At 56.9% G+C, this 17,800-nt stretch overlaps 15 non-coding genes across 15 annotated transcripts; all 15 read left to right on the plus strand.

Moving 5' to 3' along the window:
• The first annotated feature begins 764 nt into the window (after positions 1-764).
• LOC149440143 (U2 spliceosomal RNA) lies at positions 765-955 on the plus strand. The gene has a single exon (XR_016307715.1). It is a non-coding gene; the product is annotated as a U2 spliceosomal RNA (small nuclear RNA).
• A 957-nt stretch (positions 956-1,912) lies between these two features.
• LOC149440144 (U2 spliceosomal RNA) lies at positions 1,913-2,103 on the plus strand. Its single transcript, XR_016307722.1, has one exon. It is a non-coding gene; the product is annotated as a U2 spliceosomal RNA (small nuclear RNA).
• A 957-nt stretch (positions 2,104-3,060) lies between these two features.
• Positions 3,061-3,251, plus strand: LOC149440145 (U2 spliceosomal RNA). Its single transcript, XR_016307724.1, has one exon. It is a non-coding gene; the product is annotated as a U2 spliceosomal RNA (small nuclear RNA).
• Positions 3,252-4,208: 957 nt separating this feature from the next.
• LOC149440146 (U2 spliceosomal RNA) lies at positions 4,209-4,399 on the plus strand. The gene has a single exon (XR_016307725.1). It is a non-coding gene; the product is annotated as a U2 spliceosomal RNA (small nuclear RNA).
• Positions 4,400-5,356: 957 nt separating this feature from the next.
• On the plus strand, positions 5,357-5,547 carry LOC149440147 (U2 spliceosomal RNA). Its single transcript, XR_016307726.1, has one exon. It is a non-coding gene; the product is annotated as a U2 spliceosomal RNA (small nuclear RNA).
• A 957-nt stretch (positions 5,548-6,504) lies between these two features.
• On the plus strand, positions 6,505-6,695 carry LOC149440148 (U2 spliceosomal RNA). The gene has a single exon (XR_016307727.1). It is a non-coding gene; the product is annotated as a U2 spliceosomal RNA (small nuclear RNA).
• A 957-nt stretch (positions 6,696-7,652) lies between these two features.
• Positions 7,653-7,843, plus strand: LOC149440149 (U2 spliceosomal RNA). The gene has a single exon (XR_016307728.1). It is a non-coding gene; the product is annotated as a U2 spliceosomal RNA (small nuclear RNA).
• A 957-nt stretch (positions 7,844-8,800) lies between these two features.
• Positions 8,801-8,991, plus strand: LOC149440150 (U2 spliceosomal RNA). Its single transcript, XR_016307729.1, has one exon. It is a non-coding gene; the product is annotated as a U2 spliceosomal RNA (small nuclear RNA).
• Positions 8,992-9,948: 957 nt separating this feature from the next.
• LOC149440151 (U2 spliceosomal RNA) lies at positions 9,949-10,139 on the plus strand. The gene has a single exon (XR_016307730.1). It is a non-coding gene; the product is annotated as a U2 spliceosomal RNA (small nuclear RNA).
• Positions 10,140-11,096: 957 nt separating this feature from the next.
• Positions 11,097-11,287, plus strand: LOC149440152 (U2 spliceosomal RNA). Its single transcript, XR_016307732.1, has one exon. It is a non-coding gene; the product is annotated as a U2 spliceosomal RNA (small nuclear RNA).
• A 955-nt stretch (positions 11,288-12,242) lies between these two features.
• Positions 12,243-12,433, plus strand: LOC149440153 (U2 spliceosomal RNA). Its single transcript, XR_016307733.1, has one exon. It is a non-coding gene; the product is annotated as a U2 spliceosomal RNA (small nuclear RNA).
• Positions 12,434-13,390: 957 nt separating this feature from the next.
• On the plus strand, positions 13,391-13,581 carry LOC149440154 (U2 spliceosomal RNA). Its single transcript, XR_016307734.1, has one exon. It is a non-coding gene; the product is annotated as a U2 spliceosomal RNA (small nuclear RNA).
• A 957-nt stretch (positions 13,582-14,538) lies between these two features.
• Positions 14,539-14,729, plus strand: LOC149440155 (U2 spliceosomal RNA). The gene has a single exon (XR_016307735.1). It is a non-coding gene; the product is annotated as a U2 spliceosomal RNA (small nuclear RNA).
• Positions 14,730-15,686: 957 nt separating this feature from the next.
• On the plus strand, positions 15,687-15,877 carry LOC149440156 (U2 spliceosomal RNA). The gene has a single exon (XR_016307736.1). It is a non-coding gene; the product is annotated as a U2 spliceosomal RNA (small nuclear RNA).
• Positions 15,878-16,834: 957 nt separating this feature from the next.
• Positions 16,835-17,025, plus strand: LOC149440157 (U2 spliceosomal RNA). Its single transcript, XR_016307737.1, has one exon. It is a non-coding gene; the product is annotated as a U2 spliceosomal RNA (small nuclear RNA).
• Positions 17,026-17,800: the final 775 nt, after the last annotated feature.

The raw sequence follows: 17,800 nt of genomic DNA on the forward strand, positions 1-17,800 counted from the left end.
CTTCATTGTGTTGTGTGTTATTGTTGTTGTCCTCCTCCTCATTGTGCCTTATCTGTGTTTGTTGCTGATAACTCCTAACGAGGTGTGAAAAGCCTCATTCCATTAAAGGTGTTTTTAACCCTGGGTGTGCCTGTGTGCTTTTGTTTGGTGCGTGTCACTTTCTTGCTTTCATTCTTGCTGGGCTTGCCTGGATGGGACGACGTGCCCAATGGCCTGAAAAGAAGCGAGGAGAGTCAGCAAGCTCTCTGTCTCTCCATCCGAAGGAAAGCAGGAAGTCAGCTGGCTGGGAAGCCGAGCTTTCAGCCCGTCCGAAGGAGGAAGGAGGGAGGCCTGGCTGGAAGCAACCCGAGAGAGAGCTGCTGCTCTGCTCAGCTCGACTCTGGGACGGCCGCTCGAGCTGCCGCACGGATATGCCATGCCAAGGCCTGTGTCTCCCTCTAGTGGCCCGCCTCGCCCGCGTCGCCCTAGAGGCGGGGCCATGCAAACGACCGTGCTGCTGATTTCTCCCCAAACCAGCAGCACCTGCTGGTGCCCACTTGGGCTAGAGGAGGAGCAGACTGGGCCCAGGGGATGGAAGCCAAGTGTCCAGGGAGGGAGTGGAGGCAGGGGAGCCAGGCCCTGGGCCAGAGGTGTGAATTTTGGCAGCCCCAGCCACCTGGGAGAGCCCTGCGGAGGAGTGGGCCCCCTGCGGCCCGTGGAGCTCTCAGCGAGCCCGTCCCCTCTGCCCGTTCGGGCGGCCCTCGGGTAGGCCCGAGTTTCCGGTTATCGCTTCTCGGCCTTTTGGCTAAGATCAAGTGTAGTATCTGTTCTTATCAGTTTAATATCTGATACGTCCCCTATCTGGGGACCATATATTAAATGGATTTTTAGAACAGGGAGATGGAAGAAGAGCTTGCTCTGTCCACTCCACGCATCGACCTGGTATTGCAGTACCTCCAGGACCGGTGCACCCCTCTTATGCGGTTTTCCAAAAGCAGACATAGAAGAAGAGAAATGACTACGACAAGCAGTCACTCTCCTTTCTTTCCCCAAGAAGGAAAGGAAAGGGCACAAGGTCACACCTGTGATGGGAGTGATCGAGGCCCATCCCAGTGGTCCTAACCAGCCTTGGCCTTGGCTCCTGCAGACCAGACGGCAGCCTGCTGGCTTCATTGTGTTGTGTGTTATTGTTGTTGTCCTCCTCCTCATTGTGCCTTATCTGTGTTTGTTGCTGATAACTCCTAACGAGGTGTGAAAAGCCTCATTCCATTAAAGGTGTTTTTAACCCTGGGTGTGCCTGTGTGCTTTTGTTTGGTGCGTGTCACTTTCTTGCTTTCATTCTTGCTGGGCTTGCCTGGATGGGACGACGTGCCCAATGGCCTGAAAAGAAGCGAGGAGAGTCAGCAAGCTCTCTGTCTCTCCATCCGAAGGAAAGCAGGAAGTCAGCTGGCTGGGAAGCCGAGCTTTCAGCCCGTCCGAAGGAGGAAGGAGGGAGGCCTGGCTGGAAGCAACCCGAGAGAGAGAGCTGCTGCTCTGCTCAGCTCGACTCTGGGACGGCCGCTCGAGCTGCCGCACGGATATGCCATGCCAAGGCCTGTGTCTCCCTCTAGTGGCCCGCCTCGCCCGCGTCGCCCTAGAGGCGGGGCCATGCAAACGACCGTGCTGCTGATTTCTCCCCAAACCAGCAGCACCTGCTGGTGCCCACTTGGGCTAGAGGAGGAGCAGACTGGGCCCAGGGGATGGAAGCCAAGTGTCCAGGGAGGGAGTGGAGGCAGGGGAGCCAGGCCCTGGGCCAGAGGTGTGAATTTTGGCAGCCCCAGCCACCTGGGAGAGCCCTGCGGAGGAGTGGGCCCCCTGCGGCCCGTGGAGCTCTCAGCGAGCCCGTCCCCTCTGCCCGTTCGGGCGGCCCTCGGGTAGGCCCGAGTTTCCGGTTATCGCTTCTCGGCCTTTTGGCTAAGATCAAGTGTAGTATCTGTTCTTATCAGTTTAATATCTGATACGTCCCCTATCTGGGGACCATATATTAAATGGATTTTTAGAACAGGGAGATGGAAGAAGAGCTTGCTCTGTCCACTCCACGCATCGACCTGGTATTGCAGTACCTCCAGGACCGGTGCACCCCTCTTATGCGGTTTTCCAAAAGCAGACATAGAAGAAGAGAAATGACTACGACAAGCAGTCACTCTCCTTTCTTTCCCCAAGAAGGAAAGGAAAGGGCACAAGGTCACACCTGTGATGGGAGTGATCGAGGCCCATCCCAGTGGTCCTAACCAGCCTTGGCCTTGGCTCCTGCAGACCAGACGGCAGCCTGCTGGCTTCATTGTGTTGTGTGTTATTGTTGTTGTCCTCCTCCTCATTGTGCCTTATCTGTGTTTGTTGCTGATAACTCCTAACGAGGTGTGAAAAGCCTCATTCCATTAAAGGTGTTTTTAACCCTGGGTGTGCCTGTGTGCTTTTGTTTGGTGCGTGTCACTTTCTTGCTTTCATTCTTGCTGGGCTTGCCTGGATGGGACGACGTGCCCAATGGCCTGAAAAGAAGCGAGGAGAGTCAGCAAGCTCTCTGTCTCTCCATCCGAAGGAAAGCAGGAAGTCAGCTGGCTGGGAAGCCGAGCTTTCAGCCCGTCCGAAGGAGGAAGGAGGGAGGCCTGGCTGGAAGCAACCCGAGAGAGAGAGCTGCTGCTCTGCTCAGCTCGACTCTGGGACGGCCGCTCGAGCTGCCGCACGGATATGCCATGCCAAGGCCTGTGTCTCCCTCTAGTGGCCCGCCTCGCCCGCGTCGCCCTAGAGGCGGGGCCATGCAAACGACCGTGCTGCTGATTTCTCCCCAAACCAGCAGCACCTGCTGGTGCCCACTTGGGCTAGAGGAGGAGCAGACTGGGCCCAGGGGATGGAAGCCAAGTGTCCAGGGAGGGAGTGGAGGCAGGGGAGCCAGGCCCTGGGCCAGAGGTGTGAATTTTGGCAGCCCCAGCCACCTGGGAGAGCCCTGCGGAGGAGTGGGCCCCCTGCGGCCCGTGGAGCTCTCAGCGAGCCCGTCCCCTCTGCCCGTTCGGGCGGCCCTCGGGTAGGCCCGAGTTTCCGGTTATCGCTTCTCGGCCTTTTGGCTAAGATCAAGTGTAGTATCTGTTCTTATCAGTTTAATATCTGATACGTCCCCTATCTGGGGACCATATATTAAATGGATTTTTAGAACAGGGAGATGGAAGAAGAGCTTGCTCTGTCCACTCCACGCATCGACCTGGTATTGCAGTACCTCCAGGACCGGTGCACCCCTCTTATGCGGTTTTCCAAAAGCAGACATAGAAGAAGAGAAATGACTACGACAAGCAGTCACTCTCCTTTCTTTCCCCAAGAAGGAAAGGAAAGGGCACAAGGTCACACCTGTGATGGGAGTGATCGAGGCCCATCCCAGTGGTCCTAACCAGCCTTGGCCTTGGCTCCTGCAGACCAGACGGCAGCCTGCTGGCTTCATTGTGTTGTGTGTTATTGTTGTTGTCCTCCTCCTCATTGTGCCTTATCTGTGTTTGTTGCTGATAACTCCTAACGAGGTGTGAAAAGCCTCATTCCATTAAAGGTGTTTTTAACCCTGGGTGTGCCTGTGTGCTTTTGTTTGGTGCGTGTCACTTTCTTGCTTTCATTCTTGCTGGGCTTGCCTGGATGGGACGACGTGCCCAATGGCCTGAAAAGAAGCGAGGAGAGTCAGCAAGCTCTCTGTCTCTCCATCCGAAGGAAAGCAGGAAGTCAGCTGGCTGGGAAGCCGAGCTTTCAGCCCGTCCGAAGGAGGAAGGAGGGAGGCCTGGCTGGAAGCAACCCGAGAGAGAGAGCTGCTGCTCTGCTCAGCTCGACTCTGGGACGGCCGCTCGAGCTGCCGCACGGATATGCCATGCCAAGGCCTGTGTCTCCCTCTAGTGGCCCGCCTCGCCCGCGTCGCCCTAGAGGCGGGGCCATGCAAACGACCGTGCTGCTGATTTCTCCCCAAACCAGCAGCACCTGCTGGTGCCCACTTGGGCTAGAGGAGGAGCAGACTGGGCCCAGGGGATGGAAGCCAAGTGTCCAGGGAGGGAGTGGAGGCAGGGGAGCCAGGCCCTGGGCCAGAGGTGTGAATTTTGGCAGCCCCAGCCACCTGGGAGAGCCCTGCGGAGGAGTGGGCCCCCTGCGGCCCGTGGAGCTCTCAGCGAGCCCGTCCCCTCTGCCCGTTCGGGCGGCCCTCGGGTAGGCCCGAGTTTCCGGTTATCGCTTCTCGGCCTTTTGGCTAAGATCAAGTGTAGTATCTGTTCTTATCAGTTTAATATCTGATACGTCCCCTATCTGGGGACCATATATTAAATGGATTTTTAGAACAGGGAGATGGAAGAAGAGCTTGCTCTGTCCACTCCACGCATCGACCTGGTATTGCAGTACCTCCAGGACCGGTGCACCCCTCTTATGCGGTTTTCCAAAAGCAGACATAGAAGAAGAGAAATGACTACGACAAGCAGTCACTCTCCTTTCTTTCCCCAAGAAGGAAAGGAAAGGGCACAAGGTCACACCTGTGATGGGAGTGATCGAGGCCCATCCCAGTGGTCCTAACCAGCCTTGGCCTTGGCTCCTGCAGACCAGACGGCAGCCTGCTGGCTTCATTGTGTTGTGTGTTATTGTTGTTGTCCTCCTCCTCATTGTGCCTTATCTGTGTTTGTTGCTGATAACTCCTAACGAGGTGTGAAAAGCCTCATTCCATTAAAGGTGTTTTTAACCCTGGGTGTGCCTGTGTGCTTTTGTTTGGTGCGTGTCACTTTCTTGCTTTCATTCTTGCTGGGCTTGCCTGGATGGGACGACGTGCCCAATGGCCTGAAAAGAAGCGAGGAGAGTCAGCAAGCTCTCTGTCTCTCCATCCGAAGGAAAGCAGGAAGTCAGCTGGCTGGGAAGCCGAGCTTTCAGCCCGTCCGAAGGAGGAAGGAGGGAGGCCTGGCTGGAAGCAACCCGAGAGAGAGAGCTGCTGCTCTGCTCAGCTCGACTCTGGGACGGCCGCTCGAGCTGCCGCACGGATATGCCATGCCAAGGCCTGTGTCTCCCTCTAGTGGCCCGCCTCGCCCGCGTCGCCCTAGAGGCGGGGCCATGCAAACGACCGTGCTGCTGATTTCTCCCCAAACCAGCAGCACCTGCTGGTGCCCACTTGGGCTAGAGGAGGAGCAGACTGGGCCCAGGGGATGGAAGCCAAGTGTCCAGGGAGGGAGTGGAGGCAGGGGAGCCAGGCCCTGGGCCAGAGGTGTGAATTTTGGCAGCCCCAGCCACCTGGGAGAGCCCTGCGGAGGAGTGGGCCCCCTGCGGCCCGTGGAGCTCTCAGCGAGCCCGTCCCCTCTGCCCGTTCGGGCGGCCCTCGGGTAGGCCCGAGTTTCCGGTTATCGCTTCTCGGCCTTTTGGCTAAGATCAAGTGTAGTATCTGTTCTTATCAGTTTAATATCTGATACGTCCCCTATCTGGGGACCATATATTAAATGGATTTTTAGAACAGGGAGATGGAAGAAGAGCTTGCTCTGTCCACTCCACGCATCGACCTGGTATTGCAGTACCTCCAGGACCGGTGCACCCCTCTTATGCGGTTTTCCAAAAGCAGACATAGAAGAAGAGAAATGACTACGACAAGCAGTCACTCTCCTTTCTTTCCCCAAGAAGGAAAGGAAAGGGCACAAGGTCACACCTGTGATGGGAGTGATCGAGGCCCATCCCAGTGGTCCTAACCAGCCTTGGCCTTGGCTCCTGCAGACCAGACGGCAGCCTGCTGGCTTCATTGTGTTGTGTGTTATTGTTGTTGTCCTCCTCCTCATTGTGCCTTATCTGTGTTTGTTGCTGATAACTCCTAACGAGGTGTGAAAAGCCTCATTCCATTAAAGGTGTTTTTAACCCTGGGTGTGCCTGTGTGCTTTTGTTTGGTGCGTGTCACTTTCTTGCTTTCATTCTTGCTGGGCTTGCCTGGATGGGACGACGTGCCCAATGGCCTGAAAAGAAGCGAGGAGAGTCAGCAAGCTCTCTGTCTCTCCATCCGAAGGAAAGCAGGAAGTCAGCTGGCTGGGAAGCCGAGCTTTCAGCCCGTCCGAAGGAGGAAGGAGGGAGGCCTGGCTGGAAGCAACCCGAGAGAGAGAGCTGCTGCTCTGCTCAGCTCGACTCTGGGACGGCCGCTCGAGCTGCCGCACGGATATGCCATGCCAAGGCCTGTGTCTCCCTCTAGTGGCCCGCCTCGCCCGCGTCGCCCTAGAGGCGGGGCCATGCAAACGACCGTGCTGCTGATTTCTCCCCAAACCAGCAGCACCTGCTGGTGCCCACTTGGGCTAGAGGAGGAGCAGACTGGGCCCAGGGGATGGAAGCCAAGTGTCCAGGGAGGGAGTGGAGGCAGGGGAGCCAGGCCCTGGGCCAGAGGTGTGAATTTTGGCAGCCCCAGCCACCTGGGAGAGCCCTGCGGAGGAGTGGGCCCCCTGCGGCCCGTGGAGCTCTCAGCGAGCCCGTCCCCTCTGCCCGTTCGGGCGGCCCTCGGGTAGGCCCGAGTTTCCGGTTATCGCTTCTCGGCCTTTTGGCTAAGATCAAGTGTAGTATCTGTTCTTATCAGTTTAATATCTGATACGTCCCCTATCTGGGGACCATATATTAAATGGATTTTTAGAACAGGGAGATGGAAGAAGAGCTTGCTCTGTCCACTCCACGCATCGACCTGGTATTGCAGTACCTCCAGGACCGGTGCACCCCTCTTATGCGGTTTTCCAAAAGCAGACATAGAAGAAGAGAAATGACTACGACAAGCAGTCACTCTCCTTTCTTTCCCCAAGAAGGAAAGGAAAGGGCACAAGGTCACACCTGTGATGGGAGTGATCGAGGCCCATCCCAGTGGTCCTAACCAGCCTTGGCCTTGGCTCCTGCAGACCAGACGGCAGCCTGCTGGCTTCATTGTGTTGTGTGTTATTGTTGTTGTCCTCCTCCTCATTGTGCCTTATCTGTGTTTGTTGCTGATAACTCCTAACGAGGTGTGAAAAGCCTCATTCCATTAAAGGTGTTTTTAACCCTGGGTGTGCCTGTGTGCTTTTGTTTGGTGCGTGTCACTTTCTTGCTTTCATTCTTGCTGGGCTTGCCTGGATGGGACGACGTGCCCAATGGCCTGAAAAGAAGCGAGGAGAGTCAGCAAGCTCTCTGTCTCTCCATCCGAAGGAAAGCAGGAAGTCAGCTGGCTGGGAAGCCGAGCTTTCAGCCCGTCCGAAGGAGGAAGGAGGGAGGCCTGGCTGGAAGCAACCCGAGAGAGAGAGCTGCTGCTCTGCTCAGCTCGACTCTGGGACGGCCGCTCGAGCTGCCGCACGGATATGCCATGCCAAGGCCTGTGTCTCCCTCTAGTGGCCCGCCTCGCCCGCGTCGCCCTAGAGGCGGGGCCATGCAAACGACCGTGCTGCTGATTTCTCCCCAAACCAGCAGCACCTGCTGGTGCCCACTTGGGCTAGAGGAGGAGCAGACTGGGCCCAGGGGATGGAAGCCAAGTGTCCAGGGAGGGAGTGGAGGCAGGGGAGCCAGGCCCTGGGCCAGAGGTGTGAATTTTGGCAGCCCCAGCCACCTGGGAGAGCCCTGCGGAGGAGTGGGCCCCCTGCGGCCCGTGGAGCTCTCAGCGAGCCCGTCCCCTCTGCCCGTTCGGGCGGCCCTCGGGTAGGCCCGAGTTTCCGGTTATCGCTTCTCGGCCTTTTGGCTAAGATCAAGTGTAGTATCTGTTCTTATCAGTTTAATATCTGATACGTCCCCTATCTGGGGACCATATATTAAATGGATTTTTAGAACAGGGAGATGGAAGAAGAGCTTGCTCTGTCCACTCCACGCATCGACCTGGTATTGCAGTACCTCCAGGACCGGTGCACCCCTCTTATGCGGTTTTCCAAAAGCAGACATAGAAGAAGAGAAATGACTACGACAAGCAGTCACTCTCCTTTCTTTCCCCAAGAAGGAAAGGAAAGGGCACAAGGTCACACCTGTGATGGGAGTGATCGAGGCCCATCCCAGTGGTCCTAACCAGCCTTGGCCTTGGCTCCTGCAGACCAGACGGCAGCCTGCTGGCTTCATTGTGTTGTGTGTTATTGTTGTTGTCCTCCTCCTCATTGTGCCTTATCTGTGTTTGTTGCTGATAACTCCTAACGAGGTGTGAAAAGCCTCATTCCATTAAAGGTGTTTTTAACCCTGGGTGTGCCTGTGTGCTTTTGTTTGGTGCGTGTCACTTTCTTGCTTTCATTCTTGCTGGGCTTGCCTGGATGGGACGACGTGCCCAATGGCCTGAAAAGAAGCGAGGAGAGTCAGCAAGCTCTCTGTCTCTCCATCCGAAGGAAAGCAGGAAGTCAGCTGGCTGGGAAGCCGAGCTTTCAGCCCGTCCGAAGGAGGAAGGAGGGAGGCCTGGCTGGAAGCAACCCGAGAGAGAGAGCTGCTGCTCTGCTCAGCTCGACTCTGGGACGGCCGCTCGAGCTGCCGCACGGATATGCCATGCCAAGGCCTGTGTCTCCCTCTAGTGGCCCGCCTCGCCCGCGTCGCCCTAGAGGCGGGGCCATGCAAACGACCGTGCTGCTGATTTCTCCCCAAACCAGCAGCACCTGCTGGTGCCCACTTGGGCTAGAGGAGGAGCAGACTGGGCCCAGGGGATGGAAGCCAAGTGTCCAGGGAGGGAGTGGAGGCAGGGGAGCCAGGCCCTGGGCCAGAGGTGTGAATTTTGGCAGCCCCAGCCACCTGGGAGAGCCCTGCGGAGGAGTGGGCCCCCTGCGGCCCGTGGAGCTCTCAGCGAGCCCGTCCCCTCTGCCCGTTCGGGCGGCCCTCGGGTAGGCCCGAGTTTCCGGTTATCGCTTCTCGGCCTTTTGGCTAAGATCAAGTGTAGTATCTGTTCTTATCAGTTTAATATCTGATACGTCCCCTATCTGGGGACCATATATTAAATGGATTTTTAGAACAGGGAGATGGAAGAAGAGCTTGCTCTGTCCACTCCACGCATCGACCTGGTATTGCAGTACCTCCAGGACCGGTGCACCCCTCTTATGCGGTTTTCCAAAAGCAGACATAGAAGAAGAGAAATGACTACGACAAGCAGTCACTCTCCTTTCTTTCCCCAAGAAGGAAAGGAAAGGGCACAAGGTCACACCTGTGATGGGAGTGATCGAGGCCCATCCCAGTGGTCCTAACCAGCCTTGGCCTTGGCTCCTGCAGACCAGACGGCAGCCTGCTGGCTTCATTGTGTTGTGTGTTATTGTTGTTGTCCTCCTCCTCATTGTGCCTTATCTGTGTTTGTTGCTGATAACTCCTAACGAGGTGTGAAAAGCCTCATTCCATTAAAGGTGTTTTTAACCCTGGGTGTGCCTGTGTGCTTTTGTTTGGTGCGTGTCACTTTCTTGCTTTCATTCTTGCTGGGCTTGCCTGGATGGGACGACGTGCCCAATGGCCTGAAAAGAAGCGAGGAGAGTCAGCAAGCTCTCTGTCTCTCCATCCGAAGGAAAGCAGGAAGTCAGCTGGCTGGGAAGCCGAGCTTTCAGCCCGTCCGAAGGAGGAAGGAGGGAGGCCTGGCTGGAAGCAACCCGAGAGAGAGAGCTGCTGCTCTGCTCAGCTCGACTCTGGGACGGCCGCTCGAGCTGCCGCACGGATATGCCATGCCAAGGCCTGTGTCTCCCTCTAGTGGCCCGCCTCGCCCGCGTCGCCCTAGAGGCGGGGCCATGCAAACGACCGTGCTGCTGATTTCTCCCCAAACCAGCAGCACCTGCTGGTGCCCACTTGGGCTAGAGGAGGAGCAGACTGGGCCCAGGGGATGGAAGCCAAGTGTCCAGGGAGGGAGTGGAGGCAGGGGAGCCAGGCCCTGGGCCAGAGGTGTGAATTTTGGCAGCCCCAGCCACCTGGGAGAGCCCTGCGGAGGAGTGGGCCCCCTGCGGCCCGTGGAGCTCTCAGCGAGCCCGTCCCCTCTGCCCGTTCGGGCGGCCCTCGGGTAGGCCCGAGTTTCCGGTTATCGCTTCTCGGCCTTTTGGCTAAGATCAAGTGTAGTATCTGTTCTTATCAGTTTAATATCTGATACGTCCCCTATCTGGGGACCATATATTAAATGGATTTTTAGAACAGGGAGATGGAAGAAGAGCTTGCTCTGTCCACTCCACGCATCGACCTGGTATTGCAGTACCTCCAGGACCGGTGCACCCCTCTTATGCGGTTTTCCAAAAGCAGACATAGAAGAAGAGAAATGACTACGACAAGCAGTCACTCTCCTTTCTTTCCCCAAGAAGGAAAGGAAAGGGCACAAGGTCACACCTGTGATGGGAGTGATCGAGGCCCATCCCAGTGGTCCTAACCAGCCTTGGCCTTGGCTCCTGCAGACCAGACGGCAGCCTGCTGGCTTCATTGTGTTGTGTGTTATTGTTGTTGTCCTCCTCCTCATTGTGCCTTATCTGTGTTTGTTGCTGATAACTCCTAACGAGGTGTGAAAAGCCTCATTCCATTAAAGGTGTTTTTAACCCTGGGTGTGCCTGTGTGCTTTTGTTTGGTGCGTGTCACTTTCTTGCTTTCATTCTTGCTGGGCTTGCCTGGATGGGACGACGTGCCCAATGGCCTGAAAAGAAGCGAGGAGAGTCAGCAAGCTCTCTGTCTCTCCATCCGAAGGAAAGCAGGAAGTCAGCTGGCTGGGAAGCCGAGCTTTCAGCCCGTCCGAAGGAGGAAGGAGGGAGGCCTGGCTGGAAGCAACCCGAGAGAGAGAGCTGCTGCTCTGCTCAGCTCGACTCTGGGACGGCCGCTCGAGCTGCCGCACGGATATGCCATGCCAAGGCCTGTGTCTCCCTCTAGTGGCCCGCCTCGCCCGCGTCGCCCTAGAGGCGGGGCCATGCAAACGACCGTGCTGCTGATTTCTCCCCAAACCAGCAGCACCTGCTGGTGCCCACTTGGGCTAGAGGAGGAGCAGACTGGGCCCAGGGGATGGAAGCCAAGTGTCCAGGGAGGGAGTGGAGGCAGGGGAGCCAGGCCCTGGGCCAGAGGTGTGAATTTTGGCAGCCCCAGCCACCTGGGAGAGCCCTGCGGAGGAGTGGGCCCCCTGCGGCCCGTGGAGCTCTCAGCGAGCCCGTCCCCTCTGCCCGTTCGGGCGGCCCTCGGGTAGGCCCGAGTTTCCGGTTATCGCTTCTCGGCCTTTTGGCTAAGATCAAGTGTAGTATCTGTTCTTATCAGTTTAATATCTGATACGTCCCCTATCTGGGGACCATATATTAAATGGATTTTTAGAACAGGGAGATGGAAGAAGAGCTTGCTCTGTCCACTCCACGCATCGACCTGGTATTGCAGTACCTCCAGGACCGGTGCACCCCTCTTATGCGGTTTTCCAAAAGCAGACATAGAAGAAGAGAAATGACTACGACAAGCAGTCACTCTCCTTTCTTTCCCCAAGAAGGAAAGGAAAGGGCACAAGGTCACACCTGTGATGGGAGTGATCGAGGCCCATCCCAGTGGTCCTAACCAGCCTTGGCCTTGGCTCCTGCAGACCAGACGGCAGCCTGCTGGCTTCATTGTGTTGTGTGTTATTGTTGTTGTCCTCCTCCTCATTGTGCCTTATCTGTGTTTGTTGCTGATAACTCCTAACGAGGTGTGAAAAGCCTCATTCCATTAAAGGTGTTTTTAACCCTGGGTGTGCCTGTGTGCTTTTGTTTGGTGCGTGTCACTTTCTTGCTTTCATTCTTGCTGGGCTTGCCTGGATGGGACGACGTGCCCAATGGCCTGAAAAGAAGCGAGGAGAGTCAGCAAGCTCTCTGTCTCTCCATCCGAAGGAAAGCAGGAAGTCAGCTGGCTGGGAAGCCGAGCTTTCAGCCCGTCCGAAGGAGGAAGGAGGGAGGCCTGGCTGGAAGCAACCCGAGAGAGAGCTGCTGCTCTGCTCAGCTCGACTCTGGGACGGCCGCTCGAGCTGCCGCACGGATATGCCATGCCAAGGCCTGTGTCTCCCTCTAGTGGCCCGCCTCGCCCGCGTCGCCCTAGAGGCGGGGCCATGCAAACGACCGTGCTGCTGATTTCTCCCCAAACCAGCAGCACCTGCTGGTGCCCACTTGGGCTAGAGGAGGAGCAGACTGGGCCCAGGGGATGGAAGCCAAGTGTCCAGGGAGGGAGTGGAGGCAGGGGAGCCAGGCCCTGGGCCAGAGGTGTGAATTTTGGCAGCCCCAGCCACCTGGGAGAGCCCTGCGGAGGAGTGGGCCCCCTGCGGCCCGTGGAGCTCTCAGCGAGCCCGTCCCCTCTGCCCGTTCGGGCGGCCCTCGGGTAGGCCCGAGTTTCCGGTTATCGCTTCTCGGCCTTTTGGCTAAGATCAAGTGTAGTATCTGTTCTTATCAGTTTAATATCTGATACGTCCCCTATCTGGGGACCATATATTAAATGGATTTTTAGAACAGGGAGATGGAAGAAGAGCTTGCTCTGTCCACTCCACGCATCGACCTGGTATTGCAGTACCTCCAGGACCGGTGCACCCCTCTTATGCGGTTTTCCAAAAGCAGACATAGAAGAAGAGAAATGACTACGACAAGCAGTCACTCTCCTTTCTTTCCCCAAGAAGGAAAGGAAAGGGCACAAGGTCACACCTGTGATGGGAGTGATCGAGGCCCATCCCAGTGGTCCTAACCAGCCTTGGCCTTGGCTCCTGCAGACCAGACGGCAGCCTGCTGGCTTCATTGTGTTGTGTGTTATTGTTGTTGTCCTCCTCCTCATTGTGCCTTATCTGTGTTTGTTGCTGATAACTCCTAACGAGGTGTGAAAAGCCTCATTCCATTAAAGGTGTTTTTAACCCTGGGTGTGCCTGTGTGCTTTTGTTTGGTGCGTGTCACTTTCTTGCTTTCATTCTTGCTGGGCTTGCCTGGATGGGACGACGTGCCCAATGGCCTGAAAAGAAGCGAGGAGAGTCAGCAAGCTCTCTGTCTCTCCATCCGAAGGAAAGCAGGAAGTCAGCTGGCTGGGAAGCCGAGCTTTCAGCCCGTCCGAAGGAGGAAGGAGGGAGGCCTGGCTGGAAGCAACCCGAGAGAGAGAGCTGCTGCTCTGCTCAGCTCGACTCTGGGACGGCCGCTCGAGCTGCCGCACGGATATGCCATGCCAAGGCCTGTGTCTCCCTCTAGTGGCCCGCCTCGCCCGCGTCGCCCTAGAGGCGGGGCCATGCAAACGACCGTGCTGCTGATTTCTCCCCAAACCAGCAGCACCTGCTGGTGCCCACTTGGGCTAGAGGAGGAGCAGACTGGGCCCAGGGGATGGAAGCCAAGTGTCCAGGGAGGGAGTGGAGGCAGGGGAGCCAGGCCCTGGGCCAGAGGTGTGAATTTTGGCAGCCCCAGCCACCTGGGAGAGCCCTGCGGAGGAGTGGGCCCCCTGCGGCCCGTGGAGCTCTCAGCGAGCCCGTCCCCTCTGCCCGTTCGGGCGGCCCTCGGGTAGGCCCGAGTTTCCGGTTATCGCTTCTCGGCCTTTTGGCTAAGATCAAGTGTAGTATCTGTTCTTATCAGTTTAATATCTGATACGTCCCCTATCTGGGGACCATATATTAAATGGATTTTTAGAACAGGGAGATGGAAGAAGAGCTTGCTCTGTCCACTCCACGCATCGACCTGGTATTGCAGTACCTCCAGGACCGGTGCACCCCTCTTATGCGGTTTTCCAAAAGCAGACATAGAAGAAGAGAAATGACTACGACAAGCAGTCACTCTCCTTTCTTTCCCCAAGAAGGAAAGGAAAGGGCACAAGGTCACACCTGTGATGGGAGTGATCGAGGCCCATCCCAGTGGTCCTAACCAGCCTTGGCCTTGGCTCCTGCAGACCAGACGGCAGCCTGCTGGCTTCATTGTGTTGTGTGTTATTGTTGTTGTCCTCCTCCTCATTGTGCCTTATCTGTGTTTGTTGCTGATAACTCCTAACGAGGTGTGAAAAGCCTCATTCCATTAAAGGTGTTTTTAACCCTGGGTGTGCCTGTGTGCTTTTGTTTGGTGCGTGTCACTTTCTTGCTTTCATTCTTGCTGGGCTTGCCTGGATGGGACGACGTGCCCAATGGCCTGAAAAGAAGCGAGGAGAGTCAGCAAGCTCTCTGTCTCTCCATCCGAAGGAAAGCAGGAAGTCAGCTGGCTGGGAAGCCGAGCTTTCAGCCCGTCCGAAGGAGGAAGGAGGGAGGCCTGGCTGGAAGCAACCCGAGAGAGAGAGCTGCTGCTCTGCTCAGCTCGACTCTGGGACGGCCGCTCGAGCTGCCGCACGGATATGCCATGCCAAGGCCTGTGTCTCCCTCTAGTGGCCCGCCTCGCCCGCGTCGCCCTAGAGGCGGGGCCATGCAAACGACCGTGCTGCTGATTTCTCCCCAAACCAGCAGCACCTGCTGGTGCCCACTTGGGCTAGAGGAGGAGCAGACTGGGCCCAGGGGATGGAAGCCAAGTGTCCAGGGAGGGAGTGGAGGCAGGGGAGCCAGGCCCTGGGCCAGAGGTGTGAATTTTGGCAGCCCCAGCCACCTGGGAGAGCCCTGCGGAGGAGTGGGCCCCCTGCGGCCCGTGGAGCTCTCAGCGAGCCCGTCCCCTCTGCCCGTTCGGGCGGCCCTCGGGTAGGCCCGAGTTTCCGGTTATCGCTTCTCGGCCTTTTGGCTAAGATCAAGTGTAGTATCTGTTCTTATCAGTTTAATATCTGATACGTCCCCTATCTGGGGACCATATATTAAATGGATTTTTAGAACAGGGAGATGGAAGAAGAGCTTGCTCTGTCCACTCCACGCATCGACCTGGTATTGCAGTACCTCCAGGACCGGTGCACCCCTCTTATGCGGTTTTCCAAAAGCAGACATAGAAGAAGAGAAATGACTACGACAAGCAGTCACTCTCCTTTCTTTCCCCAAGAAGGAAAGGAAAGGGCACAAGGTCACACCTGTGATGGGAGTGATCGAGGCCCATCCCAGTGGTCCTAACCAGCCTTGGCCTTGGCTCCTGCAGACCAGACGGCAGCCTGCTGGCTTCATTGTGTTGTGTGTTATTGTTGTTGTCCTCCTCCTCATTGTGCCTTATCTGTGTTTGTTGCTGATAACTCCTAACGAGGTGTGAAAAGCCTCATTCCATTAAAGGTGTTTTTAACCCTGGGTGTGCCTGTGTGCTTTTGTTTGGTGCGTGTCACTTTCTTGCTTTCATTCTTGCTGGGCTTGCCTGGATGGGACGACGTGCCCAATGGCCTGAAAAGAAGCGAGGAGAGTCAGCAAGCTCTCTGTCTCTCCATCCGAAGGAAAGCAGGAAGTCAGCTGGCTGGGAAGCCGAGCTTTCAGCCCGTCCGAAGGAGGAAGGAGGGAGGCCTGGCTGGAAGCAACCCGAGAGAGAGAGCTGCTGCTCTGCTCAGCTCGACTCTGGGACGGCCGCTCGAGCTGCCGCACGGATATGCCATGCCAAGGCCTGTGTCTCCCTCTAGTGGCCCGCCTCGCCCGCGTCGCCCTAGAGGCGGGGCCATGCAAACGACCGTGCTGCTGATTTCTCCCCAAACCAGCAGCACCTGCTGGTGCCCACTTGGGCTAGAGGAGGAGCAGACTGGGCCCAGGGGATGGAAGCCAAGTGTCCAGGGAGGGAGTGGAGGCAGGGGAGCCAGGCCCTGGGCCAGAGGTGTGAATTTTGGCAGCCCCAGCCACCTGGGAGAGCCCTGCGGAGGAGTGGGCCCCCTGCGGCCCGTGGAGCTCTCAGCGAGCCCGTCCCCTCTGCCCGTTCGGGCGGCCCTCGGGTAGGCCCGAGTTTCCGGTTATCGCTTCTCGGCCTTTTGGCTAAGATCAAGTGTAGTATCTGTTCTTATCAGTTTAATATCTGATACGTCCCCTATCTGGGGACCATATATTAAATGGATTTTTAGAACAGGGAGATGGAAGAAGAGCTTGCTCTGTCCACTCCACGCATCGACCTGGTATTGCAGTACCTCCAGGACCGGTGCACCCCTCTTATGCGGTTTTCCAAAAGCAGACATAGAAGAAGAGAAATGACTACGACAAGCAGTCACTCTCCTTTCTTTCCCCAAGAAGGAAAGGAAAGGGCACAAGGTCACACCTGTGATGGGAGTGATCGAGGCCCATCCCAGTGGTCCTAACCAGCCTTGGCCTTGGCTCCTGCAGACCAGACGGCAGCCTGCTGGCTTCATTGTGTTGTGTGTTATTGTTGTTGTCCTCCTCCTCATTGTGCCTTATCTGTGTTTGTTGCTGATAACTCCTAACGAGGTGTGAAAAGCCTCATTCCATTAAAGGTGTTTTTAACCCTGGGTGTGCCTGTGTGCTTTTGTTTGGTGCGTGTCACTTTCTTGCTTTCATTCTTGCTGGGCTTGCCTGGATGGGACGACGTGCCCAATGGCCTGAAAAGAAGCGAGGAGAGTCAGCAAGCTCTCTGTCTCTCCATCCGAAGGAAAGCAGGAAGTCAGCTGGCTGGGAAGCCGAGCTTTCAGCCCGTCCGAAGGAGGAAGGAGGGAGGCCTGGCTGGAAGCAACCCGAGAGAGAGAGCTGCTGCTCTGCTCAGCTCGACTCTGGGACGGCCGCTCGAGCTGCCGCACGGATATGCCATGCCAAGGCCTGTGTCTCCCTCTAGTGGCCCGCCTCGCCCGCGTCGCCCTAGAGGCGGGGCCATGCAAACGACCGTGCTGCTGATTTCTCCCCAAACCAGCAGCACCTGCTGGTGCCCACTTGGGCTAGAGGAGGAGCAGACTGGGCCCAGGGGATGGAAGCCAAGTGTCCAGGGAGGGAGTGGAGGCAGGGGAGCCAGGCCCTGGGCCAGAGGTGTGAATTTTGGCAGCCCCAGCCACCTGGGAGAGCCCTGCGGAGGAGTGGGCCCCCTGCGGCCCGTGGAGCTCTCAGCGAGCCCGTCCCCTCTGCCCGTTCGGGCGGCCCTCGGGTAGGCCCGAGTTTCCGGTTATCGCTTCTCGGCCTTTTGGCTAAGATCAAGTGTAGTATCTGTTCTTATCAGTTTAATATCTGATACGTCCCCTATCTGGGGACCATATATTAAATGGATTTTTAGAACAGGGAGATGGAAGAAGAGCTTGCTCTGTCCACTCCACGCATCGACCTGGTATTGCAGTACCTCCAGGACCGGTGCACCCCTCTTATGCGGTTTTCCAAAAGCAGACATAGAAGAAGAGAAATGACTACGACAAGCAGTCACTCTCCTTTCTTTCCCCAAGAAGGAAAGGAAAGGGCACAAGGTCACACCTGTGATGGGAGTGATCGAGGCCCATCCCAGTGGTCCTAACCAGCCTTGGCCTTGGCTCCTGCAGACCAGACGGCAGCCTGCTGGCTTCATTGTGTTGTGTGTTATTGTTGTTGTCCTCCTCCTCATTGTGCCTTATCTGTGTTTGTTGCTGATAACTCCTAACGAGGTGTGAAAAGCCTCATTCCATTAAAGGTGTTTTTAACCCTGGGTGTGCCTGTGTGCTTTTGTTTGGTGCGTGTCACTTTCTTGCTTTCATTCTTGCTGGGCTTGCCTGGATGGGACGACGTGCCCAATGGCCTGAAAAGAAGCGAGGAGAGTCAGCAAGCTCTCTGTCTCTCCATCCGAAGGAAAGCAGGAAGTCAGCTGGCTGGGAAGCCGAGCTTTCAGCCCGTCCGAAGGAGGAAGGAGGGAGGCCTGGCTGGAAGCAACCCGAGAGAGAGAGCTGCTGCTCTGCTCAGCTCGACTCTGGGACGGCCGCTCGAGCTGCCGCACGGATATGCCATGCCAAGGCCTGTGTCTCCCTCTAGTGGCCCGCCTCGCCCGCGTCGCCCTAGAGGCGGGGCCATGCAAACGACCGTGCTGCTGATTTCTCCCCAAACCAGCAGCACCTGCTGGTGCCCACTTGGGCTAGAGGAGGAGCAGACTGGGCCCAGGGGATGGAAGCCAAG

This window comes from Staurois parvus, unplaced genomic scaffold, assembly GCF_062004578.1.
Source record: "Staurois parvus isolate SC_StPar_1 unplaced genomic scaffold, SC_StPar_1.0 ptg001110l, whole genome shotgun sequence".
NCBI classification, from domain to species: Eukaryota; Metazoa; Chordata; class Amphibia; order Anura; family Ranidae; genus Staurois; species Staurois parvus.